Source organism: Oncorhynchus gorbuscha, linkage group LG04, assembly GCF_021184085.1.
Source record: "Oncorhynchus gorbuscha isolate QuinsamMale2020 ecotype Even-year linkage group LG04, OgorEven_v1.0, whole genome shotgun sequence".
NCBI lineage: Eukaryota > Metazoa > Chordata > Actinopteri > Salmoniformes > Salmonidae > Oncorhynchus > Oncorhynchus gorbuscha.
The window spans coordinates 78271173-78286266 of record NC_060176.1 but is presented as its reverse complement, the minus strand read 5'-3'; the positions used below and the strand labels follow the sequence as shown (position 1 = coordinate 78286266).

At 42.3% G+C, this 15094-nt stretch overlaps 1 protein-coding gene across 2 annotated transcripts in view; it reads right to left on the bottom strand.

The window, feature by feature from the left end:
- Positions 1 to 5873, bottom strand: part of ddr2l (discoidin domain receptor family, member 2, like) — a 56542-nt gene extending 50669 nt beyond the window's left edge. Inside the window, exon 1 of one of the 2 annotated variants that reach the window (XM_046348148.1) lies at positions 5688 to 5873. The gene's annotated coding sequence lies outside the window, so the exon portion shown is untranslated. The remainder of the gene's footprint in view (positions 1 to 5687) is intronic. The other variant, XM_046348147.1, reaches the window with a different exon arrangement.
- Positions 5874 to 15094: the final 9221 nt, after the last annotated feature.

Here is a 15094-nt window from a genome sequence, read left to right as displayed (position 1 = left end):
GAGAGAGACCTGAGCAGTCCATCCCAGAACCCCTGTCTGCCCAGTGAGAGAGACCTGAGCTGTCCATCCCAGGACCCCTGTCTGCCCAGTGAGAGAGACCTGAGCTGTCCATCCCAGGACCCCTGTCTGCCCAGTGAGAGAGACCTGAGCAGTCCATCCCAGAACCCCTGTCTGCCCAGTGAGAGAGACCTGAGCTGTCCATCCCAGGACCCCTGTCTGCCCAGTGAGAGAGACCTGAGCTGTCCATCCCAGGACCCCTGTCTGCCCAGTTTGAGAGGCCTGACAAGGAGGAGGCCATAGCTGGATTTGTCTTGGGGGTGACTGTCGCCAATTGGCTGTCTGAAGACCCTGCTTGATTGAAGTGGGGTACATGGGACTCTTTCCATCAACAGAGCCTCTTCAACCTCAGGAGGCTAAAGACATTTGGCGTGTTACTTAAAACCCTCACAAACATTTACAGATGCACAATTGAAAGCATCCTGTTGGGCTGTATCACCACCTGGTATAGCAACTGCACCGCCCTCAACCACAAGGCTCTCCAGGGGGTGGTGCGGTCTGCCAAATGCATCACCGGGGGCAAACTACCTGCCCTCCAGGACGCCTACAGCACCCGATGACATGGGAAGGCCAAAAATCATCAAGGACGTCAACCACTCGAGCCACTGCCTGTCCATCTCACTATCATCCAGAAGGTGAGGTCAAACAGCTTCTATCTCAAGGCCATCATATACATATTACTGCACTGTCGGAGCTAGAGGTACAAGCATTTCCCTACACCCGCAATAACATCTGCTAATCACATGTATGTGACCAATAAAAATATGATTTGATTTGATCTATCTCTGTAGTTGAAGTGCATTTCCAAAAGCATAAACTTTTACGTGAAATGACATCATATTGTTACTCTGTAAAAAAAAAAATCAAGCATTCAGACGTGAGAGAAGTGTTACAAATTGTACAAGTCAATGAGTCCTGCACACTGTAGGGTGGCCCGGGTGGCATTACGAGGATAAATCAGTCTGATTAATTTCATGTTTAAGATTCTAATCCAGTATCCAATAGGATTCCTACAAAGTCTCCAGTAGATCACAACAACCCTGAGTAAAGAGCCTGAAAAAAACCCACTTGATTCAACACAGAATACACCAGAAAAACCAGACGGAGAGGGTGGTGCTAGTTAAACCCTATTTCCCACAACGCCAGGAGGAAACAAATTCGCTCAACAAAGCTGGACAGGAAATAAATTAATAGTTCTCCTAGGGTCATAGTGTGCAATGCAGTCACTGGTCTGTCAATCCTGCTGTCAGAGAGAGGTGAAATTGCTGCTGTGTAAGAGACATGGTTTGATCCAGATGTACAAACCTGAACTCTGGGAAATGAATGTTTTCAACACCTAAATCAAGACAAGGTCAAAGGGTAAGGGGTGTCACACTTTATAAAAAGAGAGGATATGCCTGCACACAACCTCCCATTCATAGAGGTACCAGCTGAAATACACACAACCTCCCATTCATAGAGGTACCAGCTGAAAAACACACAACCTCCCATTCGTACAGGTACCAGCTGAAATACACACAACCTCCCATTCATAGAGGTACCAGCTGAAATACACACAACCTCCCATTCGTAGAGGTACCAGCTGAAATACACACAACCTCCCATTCGTAGAGGTACCAGCTGAAATACACACAACCTCCCATTCGTAGAGGTACCAGCTGAAATACACACAACCTCCCATTCGTAGAGGTACCAGCTGAAATACACACAACCTCCCATTCGTAGAGGTACCAGCTGAAATACACACAACCTCCCATTCGTAGAGGTACCAGCTGAAATAAACACAACCTCCCATTCATAGAGGTACCACCTGAAATACACACAACCTCCCATTCGTAGAGGTACCAGCTGAAATACACACAACCTCCCATTCGTAGAGGTACCAGCTGAAATACACACAACCTCCCATTCGTAGAGGTACCACCTGAATTGCAGTGTTTGTGGCGATGGCTTACATCTAAACGATTACCAAGACAAGTTGGATCGATTATATCAATTATTCCCTCCCTCAATCCAATTCAGAATATCAGCATATCCAACATCCAATGGACAGCCTTGATACTATCAGAGCAAAATATGTTAATGCTAGGATTATTATCATGGGTGATTTAAACAACGTTCGTGCGTCTGGACTTAATGGGAATCGATTACAACCCCTTGTTATAATATAATAATATAAATAATATATGCCATTTAGCAGACGCTTTTATCCAAAGCGACTTACAGTCATGTGTGCATACATTCTACGTATGGGTTGTTAACATTCCAACAAGACAGAATGCCATCCTTGACTTTTATAATACCCCTAACAACAATGAGTATGTTTACATGCACACAAATAATTCAATATTAAACTGAATATGGCAGAAGGCCGATTATGCATTAGTCACATAAACACATTAGTCTGCTTATCTTAACCCGTGTACGGTGAAAATCAAAGTAAGAATATGCCGATTAAAATGCATGGTATTCTGAGCAATCTTTCTAATTAGGACATGTAAATATCTTAATCGGCATCCCAGCGGTGTATTTCATCTGCGCTTGTGCCAGCACCTGTAGTGCAAGTCTCCCTCTTGGCATTGAGAGAAATCCAAGAGCGTACAAAGCTGTCATCGAGGCAAAGGGTAGCTACTATAAAATATATTTAGATTTTTTTAACACTTTTTTGGTTATTACATTATTCCATATGTGTTATTTCATAGTATTGATGTCTTCACTATTATTGTACAATATAGAAAATAGTTTTAAAAAATAAAGAAAAACCGTTGGATGAGTAGGTGTGTCCAAACTTTGACTGGTATTGAATACAGTTGATGTCTGAAGTTTACATACACCTTAGCCAAATACCGTACATTTAAACTCAGTTTTTCACAATTCCTGACATTTAATCAGAGTAAAAAATCCCTGTCTTAGGTCAGTTAGGATCACCGCTTTATTTTAAGAATGTGAAATGTCAGAATAGCAGAGAGAATTATTTATTTCAGCTTTTATTTTTTTCATCACATTCCCAGTTGGTTGGAAGTTTACATACACTCAATTAGTATTTGGTAGCATTGCCTTTAATTTGTTTAACTTGGGTCAAACGTTTTGGGTAGACTTCCACAAGCTTCACACAATAAGTTGGGTGAATTTTGGCCCATTCCTCCTGACACAGCTGGTGTAACTGAGTCAGGTTTATAGGCCTCCTTGCTCACACATGCTTTTTCAGTTCTGCCCACATAGGATTGAGGTCAGGGCTTTGTGATGGCCACTCCAACACCTTGACTTTGTTGTCCTTAAGCCATTTTGCCACAATGTTGGAGATATGCTTGGGGTCATTGTCCAATAGGAAGACCCATTTGCGACCAAGCTTTAACTTCCTGACTGATGTCTTGAGATGTTGCTTCAATATATCCACATAATTTTCCTACCTCATGATGTCATATATTTTGTGAAGTGCACCAGTCCCTCCTGCAGCAAAGCACCCCCACAAAATGATGCTGCCACCCCGGTGCTTCATGGTTGGGATGGTGTTCTTCGGTTTGCAAGCCTTCCCCTTTCTTCTCCAAACATAACGATGGTCATTTTGGCCAAACAGTTCTATTTTTGTTTCATCAGATGAGAGGACATTTCTTCAAAAAGTATGATCTTTGTCCCCATGTGCAGTTGCAAACTAATCCTGGCTTTTTATTGACGGTTTTGGAGCAGTGGCTTCTTCCTTGCTGAGCGGCCTTTCAGGTTATGTCGATGTAGGACTCATTTCACTGTGGATATAGATACTTTTGTAACCGTTTTCTCCAGCATCTTCACAAGGTCATTTGCTGTTGTTCTGGGATTTATTTGTACTTTTTGCACCAAAGTACGTTCATATCTAGGAGACAGAACACGTCTCCTTCCTGAGTGGTATGACGGCTGCGTGGTCCCATGGTGTTTATACTTGTGTAATATTGTTTATACAGATGAACGTGGTACCTTCAGGCATTTGGAAATTGCTCCCAAGGATGAACCAGACTTGTGGAGGTCGACAAAAAAATTCTGAGGTCTTTGCTGATTTCATTTGATTTTCCCATGATGTCAAGCAAAGAGGCGCTGAGTTTGAAGGTAGGCCTTGAAATACATCCACAGGTACACCTCCAATTGACTCAAATGATGTCAATTAGCCTATCAGAAACTTCTGAACCACTGGAATTGTGATACAGTGAATTATAAGTGAAATCATATGTCTGTAAACAATTGTTGGAAAAATGACTTGTGTCATGCACAAAGTAGATGTCCTAACCGACTTGCCAAAACTATAGTTTATTAACAAGAAATTTGTGGAGTGGTTGAATAACGAGTTTTAATGACTCTAACCTAAGTGTATGTGAACTTCCGACTTCAACTGTATGTACATAATTTCTACTCATCTACCAATAGGTGCTCTTCTCTGCGGGCATTACAAAACCTCCCTGGTGTTTGTGGTTGAATCTGTGTTTGAAATTCAGATAATTGTACAGAGATACAGCGATGAGGTAGGCATTCAAAAATCATGTTAAACACTATTACTGCACACAGAGTGAATCCATGCAACGTATTATGTTGTTATGCAAATCTCCTGAACTTATTTAAGCTTTTCATACTTATTGAATCAAGACATTTCAGCTTTTCATTTTTAATTAATTTGTACAAATTTCTAAAAACATAACTCCACTTTGACATTATGGGTTGTTGTGTCTAGTCCAGTGACAAACATTTTATTCCATTTTAAATGCAGGTTGTAACACAACTAAATGAGGAAAAACATATTGGCCCATTTTTTCCCCTCAAGGCCCCCAATATTAGCCAGATCATTTTGCGCAAAAAAACTAAAACAAGTTAGACAGACCCACTAGGCAAACAAATGATTTGTTTGGCAATCTCAAGGCCTTCAGTTTGGAGACATGTTGGCTATAACCAAGCATAACGCACGCGCCGCGGTTAGAAGAGAATGACTTGTATGATTTCAACTATTTTATTGTCAGTGGCCTTATCTCTGCGGTCCCGTAATTACATACCAGTCTACTCTTCAGAAGCAGTCTGTGAAATGTAAAAATAACCAAAAGAAACAGCCTACTTAAACAAGTTAACTGCAGTTGGATAAGCAAACGTCAGATAAAACTACAGCAGGGTACACCAACTGGCCCACGGGGGATTTTTGTTTGCCCCCCCAAGTGTTTTTGTTGTTGACATTAAACACAGTAAAAACACCAGCAAATCAGCTCCAAGTGATTTTAATTTTGGAAATGTGCTCCCAAGGTATTCCCTACATAATGGAGCGATAGATGTGATCGTATACATATGTAAGCAAGGTTTGAAATGATTATGTTTGAGCGGTTAACCCCCCCCCAAAAAAAATAATAAAATAAAATAAAGACAAAAATAATTATAGGCCTAAACGAATATGTTCGATATCCTTATAACTCTGTTGTCAATATCAATAACTTAATCAACAGTTAGTCTACAACAGAGAGGTGTAACGTTTGAGAGGTCCTAGGACGAGCGTAAACTTTTCTCTCTCCGAGTTCGTTTGTTAATCGCAACAAAGACTCCAACATAAACAGCCATGGGATAACTTGTATCTGTTCCAGGCAAATGCAGCTTGTTTCTTTGTACCGATAACATTATCAATTTACCTGATTTGAGTTATTGACGGGATCCCGACAATAGACTTTCCCAACTCGACTGGCCTTCGGACACGCTTGTTGATTAAAATTTCCGGATCATTATCGCAAAAAAGTGGATGATTCTCGGTGTATTACAATGGATCTGAGGATCAGCACACAAGGAAAAAAGTTCCAATGTAATTTTTACATCACATCCCGCTTCCGGCCCATAGAGGGAGAAGGAGGTGCGACCATGGGCGCAACATGGGCTCATGCGCACGGTCGCGATTTGGGACATTTGTCTAGGTTATACGACTCCTGTTCCGTTAGGCACTGGAGCACGCATTTTAAGGCAAATTCACGTGATAAATGTAGGCCTAACCTAAACCTATACTAATCAAGTTTGAGGCCAGTTTCCCTAAATTCCATAAAATCAGTGATGCCTCTGATGTCATCCAATATTATGGGATGGGGGCTCAAGCGTTTCTAACTAACCTTCTAATCTAGAATAGCCTCAATCATAATCCCTAATCTTCCATTAACGACACAGAGAGCCTTTTTCAAAATGACTCTGTCAAGGCAACCAACCTACAGACGTAGGACCTTAGTTTAATAATTTATTTTAAGCAGGAAATGCAAACGTGTGATGTATCTAAGTTTTAAAAAAGCTTCTGAAGTTTGCAATTTCCACTTTAAAATGTCAAATTTGTATGAACCCCATTCAAACATTTCTGTTAATTGTAATCTACATAATAATTCACATTTCCTGTGGCTGGAGGATTATTTTCCTGCTGTAGCAAACTGGGTCAAATGAAGATCCTACACCTGTACTGTATAGACCCGCTCTGAGTGTCCAGAAACCCCACTTCCAGTCTAGGCCAGCTGTCCAATAAAATCCTACCTGTCATCATCAGAGTGCACCTTGTCAGTGTTTATTTGGAATTGTTCTCTAACATTGCATTTCAATTAAATTCAGAGTTTAGCCAAAGATAGCAGTGCTGGAAATTTTTAATAGCTTTTCACAATGAATAGCCCCAACCAACAATACACATTACATTGTGAGTGAAGGTTGTTGAACACAGTCTCAAGAACTTTAGTGATGGAGCCTAAAGGTGAGGAAGATGTTTTTGCAGCCCCATTTTAAAAAACTTCCTTCCTGTATTGGCACCCTACCAGAATGCAATCATACGACTAGAGTAGACAACATGAGTTATCTGGAACACAATAAGTGTTTGTTTTTTCATTGCTAAATGCAATTATTTTGATGTGAGGTTGTCCCTTAAATCTGCTTAGGTTAGTGCTGATCTATGATCAGGTCTCCCCTGTTCATGTAATCATATTCATTATGATCTAAAAGGTGAAACTGATCCTAGATCAGCACTCATACTCAGACTCATACTACTGTATACGCGTCCACTTTGAACAGCAGAGGACAGTATAACCTAACAGCAAGGAGATTGAAACTCGGTAACCCATGAAGTGTTTTTCTCCTTGCACTCCCACATCTCCACATGCCATGTCATGAGGTTTCCCCTCAGGGATGATGTAATAACCATCTCCACATGTTTTTTGTTGTTGATTGGTTCCCCTAAAAACGCACAGGGCCTAGAAGATGGAAACACCCAGCACTGAGTGGAAGAATACAGTACACGACATCACTCTAGTAAACAGTGGTATTTATTTCTATTCATTGAGGCCACAAGAGCAAAAGATGGACATTTCGTCCGTCGTCTTGGTGGGGGAACACACTGACCCGTTCAGGGGAAGGAATATGCCTATTTGATGTCCTGTTTCAGTTATGTATTATGATCTGAGTCCTACATTGAATAAATGTTGCCTCTAGGAAGAATAAGGATGGCAATATTGAAAGAAATGATTGGCTTTATCTTTATAGGCCTGTACCAAACAGATTGGACTCCAAACTGGTAACAGGGTGGTAACAGGGTGGTAACAAACTGGTAACAGGGTGGTAACAAACTGGTAACAGGGTGGTAACAAACTGGTAACAAACTGGTAACAAACTGGTAACAAGGTGGTAACAAGGTGGTAACAGGGTGGTAACAGGGTGGTAACAAACTGGTAACAGGGTGGTAACAGGGTGGTAACAGGGTGGTAACAGGGTGGTAACAAACTGGTAACAGGGTGGTAACAAGGTGGTAACAGGGTGGTAACAGGGTGGTAACAAGGTGGTAACAGGGTGGTAACAAACTGGTAACAGGGTGGTAACAAGGTGGTAACAGGGTGGTAACAGGGTGGTAACAAACTGGTAACAGGGTGGTAACAGGGTGGTAACAGGGTGGTAACAGGGTGGTAACAAACTGGTAACAGGGTGGTAACAGGGTGGTAACAGGGTGGTAACAGGGTGGTAACAAGGTGGTAACAGGGTGGTAACAGGTTGGTAACAAACTGGTAACAAGGTGGTAACAGGGTGGTAACAAACTGGTAACAGGGTGGTAACAGGGTGGTAACAGGGTGGTAACAGGGTGGTAACAAGGTGGTAACAGGGTGGTAACAGGGTGGTAACAAACTGGTAACAAGGTGGTAACAAGGTGGTAACAAGGTGGTAACAGGGTGGTAACAGGATATTAAATGGGTAGTTCACCTAAATGACAGAATGTTGGTTTCCGTACCCTGTAAGCAGGCTAAGATAGACAGTATGATTGATTAGGTGTTGTTTACCTGGCCACTGTCTCCAAAATGTTCATCTGTGTGCCAAAAAAAAAATGCAAGTCAATACCCCAATAATAATTTGTTGTTTTTCATGTCCAAATCATCCAAAAGTGTCCTAAATTGATTGTAGTGTAGCTCAATATGGCTACTTAAAGATGATTTGGGCATGAAATGTGAAAACTGCTAATATGCAAATAACAGATAAGTACAATCTTAAAACAGACTGTAAAATAAACAGTTTATAATTAATCATGCCAAATTCAAAACAGCATTACTCATGATCCTTTCATCAGTTACGCAGAAAGTATGACATTTCCAGGATGACAAATTTGACGTTATGCAGATTGCATGAGGACAGAGGTTCAGTGCTACTCTATTGTAGCAAGAAACTTAGTAATGTCCGATTTAGAGTCATTTACATGGAACTTCCTATGAGTTACATCACTGTATTACATCACTGACTGGCTTCTGTTGTCACAGTGTAAAATGTAGATCAGATTAGGCCTACACAGCAGCAGTCAGCAGTCACTCTGTGAATTTATATGGATGAGTCTTATGTCATAGGTATTACGTTACTGTCTGCAGTAGGATACGTGTTACCTAGGGCTACCGTTACTGTCTGCAGTAGGATAACGTGTTACCTAGGGCTACTGTTACTGACTGCAGTAGGATAACGTGTTACCTAGGGCTACCGTTACTGACTGCAGTAGGATAACGTGTTACCTAGGGCTACCGTTACTGTCTGCAGTAGGATAACGTGTTACCTAGGGCCACTGTTACTGTCTGCAGTAGGCTACCGTGTTACCTAGGGCCACTGTTACTGTCTGCAGTAGGATAACGTGTTACCTAGGGCCACTGTTACTGTCTGCAGTAGGATAACGTGTTACCTAGGGCCACTGTTACTGTCTGCAGTAGGATACCGTGTTACCTAGGGCCACTGTTACTGTCTGCAGTAGGATAACGTGTTACCTAGGGCCACTGTTACTGTCTGCAGTAGGATACCGTGTTACCTAGGGCCACTGTTACTGTCTGCAGTAGGATACCGTGTTACCTAGGGCAATATCTGAGGTATGCATCTGCATCATATCTTCTGACAAATCAGAACACAGTCCGGGAAGGAAAGACTACACATCACATTATGATCAGAACATTTGTGGTAGTAGATCATAGATCTAGAGATGAAATCTAGCATCATGGGAAATCCTGCACCCTCTGATCACTTGCAGTTTTTGGGCGTCCCAGCTCTCTCAATGTGATTCCTTCAGCTGTCGTATTTACTTGCTGGAGTAGATAACGGTGGATAATGATGGATAATGGTGATTAAAGGTGGATAATGGTGGATAATGGTGGATAACGGTGGATAATGGTGGATAACGGTGGATAATGGTGGATAATGGTGGATAATGGTGGATAATGGTGGATAATGGTGGATAACGGTGGATAATGGTGGATAACGGTGGATAATGGTGGATAACGGTGGATAATGGTGGATAACGGTGGATAATGGTGGATAACGGTGGATAATGGTGGATAACGGAGCGCAATGATGATAATGGTGGTTAATGGTGGTTAATGGTGGATAACGGCGGATAACGGAGCGCAATGATGATAATGGTGGTTAATGGTGGTTAATGGTGGATAATGGTGGTTAATGGTGGTTACTGGTGGATAATGGCGGCTAACGGTGGATAATGGTGGATAATGGTGGATGCCTCGTCAGCTGTAGCCCTCCTAGTTGAACACAGGCCTACTACGGGCCACTGTTGACCACATGGTTTCAAGTTAACATAACCTGTGCCATTCTAAGACAACATAACCTGTGCCATTCTAAGACAACATAACCTGTGCCATTCTAAGACAACATAACCTGTGCCATTCTACATTAACATAACCTGTGCCATTCTACATTAACATAACCTGTGCCATTCTAAGACAACATAACCTGTGCCATTCTAAGACAACATAACCTGTGCCATTCTACATTAACATAACCTGTGCCATTCTACATTAACATAACCTGTGCCATTCTACATTAACATAACCTGTGCCAATCTACATTAACATAACCTGTGCCATTCTACATTAACATAACCTGTGCCATTCTACATTAACATAACCTGTGCCATTCTACATTAACATAACCTGTGCCATTCTACATTAACATAACCTGTGCCATTCTACATTAACATAACCTGTGCCATTCTAAGTTACCACAACTTTTGGAGATCTTTTGACTGAGAAGACTTTGTGAGCGTGACACACATGCCAATCATTGTTGACCACATCCTTTCATAAAAGAATGTGATGGAATGTAAGAAAGAGGAAGTGCTCTGACTTCTAAAGTTGCTGTTGGTCACAGGCAGACTACAGTCCCCTGCACAGCTTTCCCATTAGGCTGGGCTGGGTGTGTTCATGAGGGAGTGTTTTCATAAAGAATAATACAATGGTATGAGTGATAGGGAGCGATGAGAATGTATTGCATCGATACTGAACTTCTCACTGGAGGCCAAATATCTCTGACTGACTTACAAACTAAAAGGTTTAGTCACGTCTCAAACTATTTCAAGAATGAACATCAGAAATGTCAAGAAGCAATAATTGACCATTTTTTAAATTGTATTTTCTGATTAAGTGACACACCTTTGGCACAACATGAACTAATCTTATTGCTTTGAAAAAAATATTAACATAGCATTCTCACACTACCATTATACAAACCATTTTGTTCATACCATAATGAACTATACAGGAAGCAGCCCAACAGGGATTTTCTAGCATACAAGCCCATTGTTTACCAGACCATTTTTTTCTCAACAATTTATTTTTCCTTGTCACTCCTATTATTATTATTATTATTATTATGAATATATATTTTTTAAGTCCCTTTGCACAACTTTACATAAGTCCTATTGACCAAAGATGGACCAGACCATCAGGCCTGTCTGTCCCTGTTGTCCAAGATGAACAACGGCCCACATACAACATCAGGGACCTAGGGCCACTGGTAGATAATCAATCAAACAAACACGTGTTACCTAGGGCCACTGTTAGATAATCAATCAAACAAACACATGTTACCTAGGGCCACTGTTAGATAATCAATCAAACAAACACATGTTACCTAGGGCCACTGGTAGATAATCAATCAAACAAACACATGTTACCTAGGGCCACTGGTTAGATAATCAATCAAACAAACACATGTTACCTAGGGCCACTGGTAGATAATCAATCAAACAAACACATGTTACCTAGGGCCACTGTTAGATAATCAATCAAACAAACACATGTTACCTAGGGCCACTGTTAGATAATCAATCAAACAAACACATGTTACCTAGGGCCACTGTTACTGTAGATAATCAATCAAACAAACACATGTTACCTAGGGCCACTGGTAGATAATCAATCAAACAAACACATGTTACCTAGGGCCACTGTTAGATAATCAATCAAACAAACACATGTTACCTAGGGCCACTGGTAGATAATCAATCAAACAAACACATGTTACCTAGGGCCACTGTTAGATAATCAATCAAACAAACACATGTTACCTAGGGCCACTGTTAGATAATCAATCAAACAAACACATGTTACCTAGGGCCACTGGTAGATAATCAATCAAACAAACACATGTTACCTAGGGCCACTGTTAGATACTAGAATCAAACAAACACGTGTTACCTAGGGCCACTGTTAGATACTAGAATCAAACAAACACGCTTAACTAAACTTGATGCAGCAGGTTACCGTGTTACCTAGGGCCACTGTTACTGTCTGCAGTAGGATACTGTTACTGTCTGCAGTAGGATACCGTGTTACCTAGGGCCACTGTTACTGTCTGCAGTAGGATACTGTTACTGTCTGCAGTAGGATACTGTGTTACCTAGGGCCACTGTTACTGTCTGCAGTAGGATACCGTGTTACCTAGGGCCACCGTTACTGTCTGCAGTAGGATACCGTGTTACCTAGGGCTACTGTTACTGTCTGCAGTAGGATACCGTGTTACCTAGGGCTACTGTTACTGTCTGTAGTAGGATACCGTGTTACCTAGGGCCACTGTTACTGTCTGCAGTAGGATACCGTGTTACCTAGGGCCACCGTTACTGTCTGCAGTAGGATACCGTGTTACCTAGGGCCACTGTTACTGTCTGCAGTAGGATACCGTGTTACCTAGGGCCACTGTTACTGTCTGCAGTAGGATACTGTTACTGTCTGCAGTAGGATACCGTGTTACCTAGGGCTACTGTTACTGTCTGCAGTAGGATACCGTGTTACCTAGGGCTACTGTTACTGTCTGCAGTAGGATACCGTGTTACCTAGGTCTACTGTTACTGTCTGCAGTAGGATACCGTGTTACCTAGGGCTACTGTTACTGTCTGCAGTAGGATACCGTGTTACCTAGGGCTACTGTTACTGTCTGCAGTAGGATACCGTGTTACCTAGGGCCACCGTTACTGTCTGCAGTAGGATATCGTGTTACCTACGGCCACCGTTACTGTCTGCAGTAGGATACCGTGTTACCTAGGGCTACCGTTACTGTCTGCAGTAGGATACTGTTACTGTCTGCAGTAGGATACTGTGTTACCTAGGGCCACCGTTACTGTCTGCAGTAGGATACTGTTACTGTCTGCAGTAGGATACTGTGTTACCTAGGGCTACTGTTACTGTCTGCAGTAGGATACCGTGTTACTGTCTGCAGTAGGATATCGTGTTACCTAGGGCCACTGTTACTGTCTGCAGTAGGATACCGTGTTACCTAGGGCTACTGTTACTGTCTGCAGTAGGATACCGTGTTACCTAGGGCTACTGTTACTGTCTGCAGTAGGATACCGTGTTACCTAGGGCCACTGTTACTGTCTGCAGTAGGATACTGTTACTGTCTGCAGTAGGATACCGTGTTACCTAGGGCTACTGTTACTGTCTGCAGTAGGATACCGTGTTACCTAGGGCTACTGTTACTGTCTGCAGTAGGATACCGTGTTACCTAGGGCTACTGTTACTGTCTGCAGTAGGATACCGTGTTACCTAGGGCCACCGTTACTGTCTGCAGTAGGATACTGTTACTGTCTGCAGTAGGATACCGTGTTACCTAGGGCTACTGTTACTGTCTGCAGTAGGATACCGTGTTACCTAGGGCTACTGTTACTGTCTGCAGTAGGATACCGTGTTACCTAGGGCTACTGTTACTGTCTGCAGTAGGATACCGTGTTACCTAGGGCCACCGTTACTGTCTGCCGTAGGATACCGTGTTACCTAGGGCTACCGTTACTGTCTGCAGTAGGATACTGTTACTGTCTGCAGTAGGATACTGTGTTACCTAGGGCCACCGTTACTGTCTGCAGTAGGATACCGTGTTACCTAGGGCTACCGTTACTGTCTGCAGTAGGATACTGTTACTGTCTGCAGTAGGATACTGTGTTACCTAGGGCCACCGTTACTGTCTGCAGTAGGATACCGTGTTACCTAGGGCTACTGTTACTGTCTGCAGTAGGATACTGTTACTGTCTGCAGTAGGATACTGTGTTACCTAGGGCTACTGTTACTGTCTGCAGTAGGATACTGTTACTGTCTGCAGTAGGATACCGTGTTACCTAGGGCCACTGTTACTGTCTGCAGTAGGATACCGTGTTACCTAGGGCCACTGTTACTGTCTGCAGTAGGATACCGTGTTACCTAGGGCCACCGTTACTGTCTGCAGTAGGATACCGTGTTACCTAGGGCCACTGTTACTGTCTGCAGTAGGATACTGTGTTACCTAAGGGCCACGGTTACTGCATGTCTCCCCATGGTGGTCAAATGCATCATTAATGTTGAATGTTTTAAAATGTGACAAAACAACATTTGTGTGAGAGACACTACTGTGTCTTATAGTGTAACAGACATCACACTACTGTGTCTTATAGTGTAACAGACATCACACTGCTTTCTTACCAGTACCACTTCCTCCCTGATCAGATTTTAACCAAGACTGGATCTCAAAACCTCTGTTTTGCAAACTCACTCCCGCTTGACAGTCTTATCCAGCTATGCCACCGAAAATCTGGCAATTTGATTGAAACTTTAAGATGATTAATTTCCTTTTTAAATTATCTGAAAAATCATACAATGAATATTCTGAGAATTAGTATATATATATATAAATATATATATATGTGTGTATATATATTATATTTTTACACTAGGATTATGACTCTCGCACTCAACAATACATGACAGTATGAGAATACATGTTCATTATCAGTCTTTAAGTGAACTCTGCATTTCCTCCCATGTTGTGCAAAAGTACATAGGAATCTCTCCACTAATCTCTCTGCACACACCCTCCCTTTATACAAGTTGAGACACTTCTTCTCAGATACTTTACACCCTCCTTCCTGGGGAACTTTTATGTTAATCGGCTTCCTCTCCCTGCTGTCTCTCACCCCCCCCCCTCCCCCAGGAAGGAGGGTGTGTACGCCTCTCTTCCTCTCCAGTTTCTATCCAATGGACCGCCTTGAATCCTTTGTATTCTAGCGAGGAGTGAGTCACAGCGTTGGAATGCCAGTTGATTTGAATTGAGGGGGTTAATGGAGTGGAGGAGGATTCGGGATAAAGAGGGGGCAGTCCTGTCTGTGTAAGATCTATCACGCAACAGGAAGCAGTGCAGGGAGTTTCCGTAATCAACGACCTCTCTTCCCCCATGTAAAGATGTGGGCAGCAAGCCACAACTTCCGATGTGTCAACTGCTTCTGTGTAACAGCTGCAAACACCGACATCTTCAT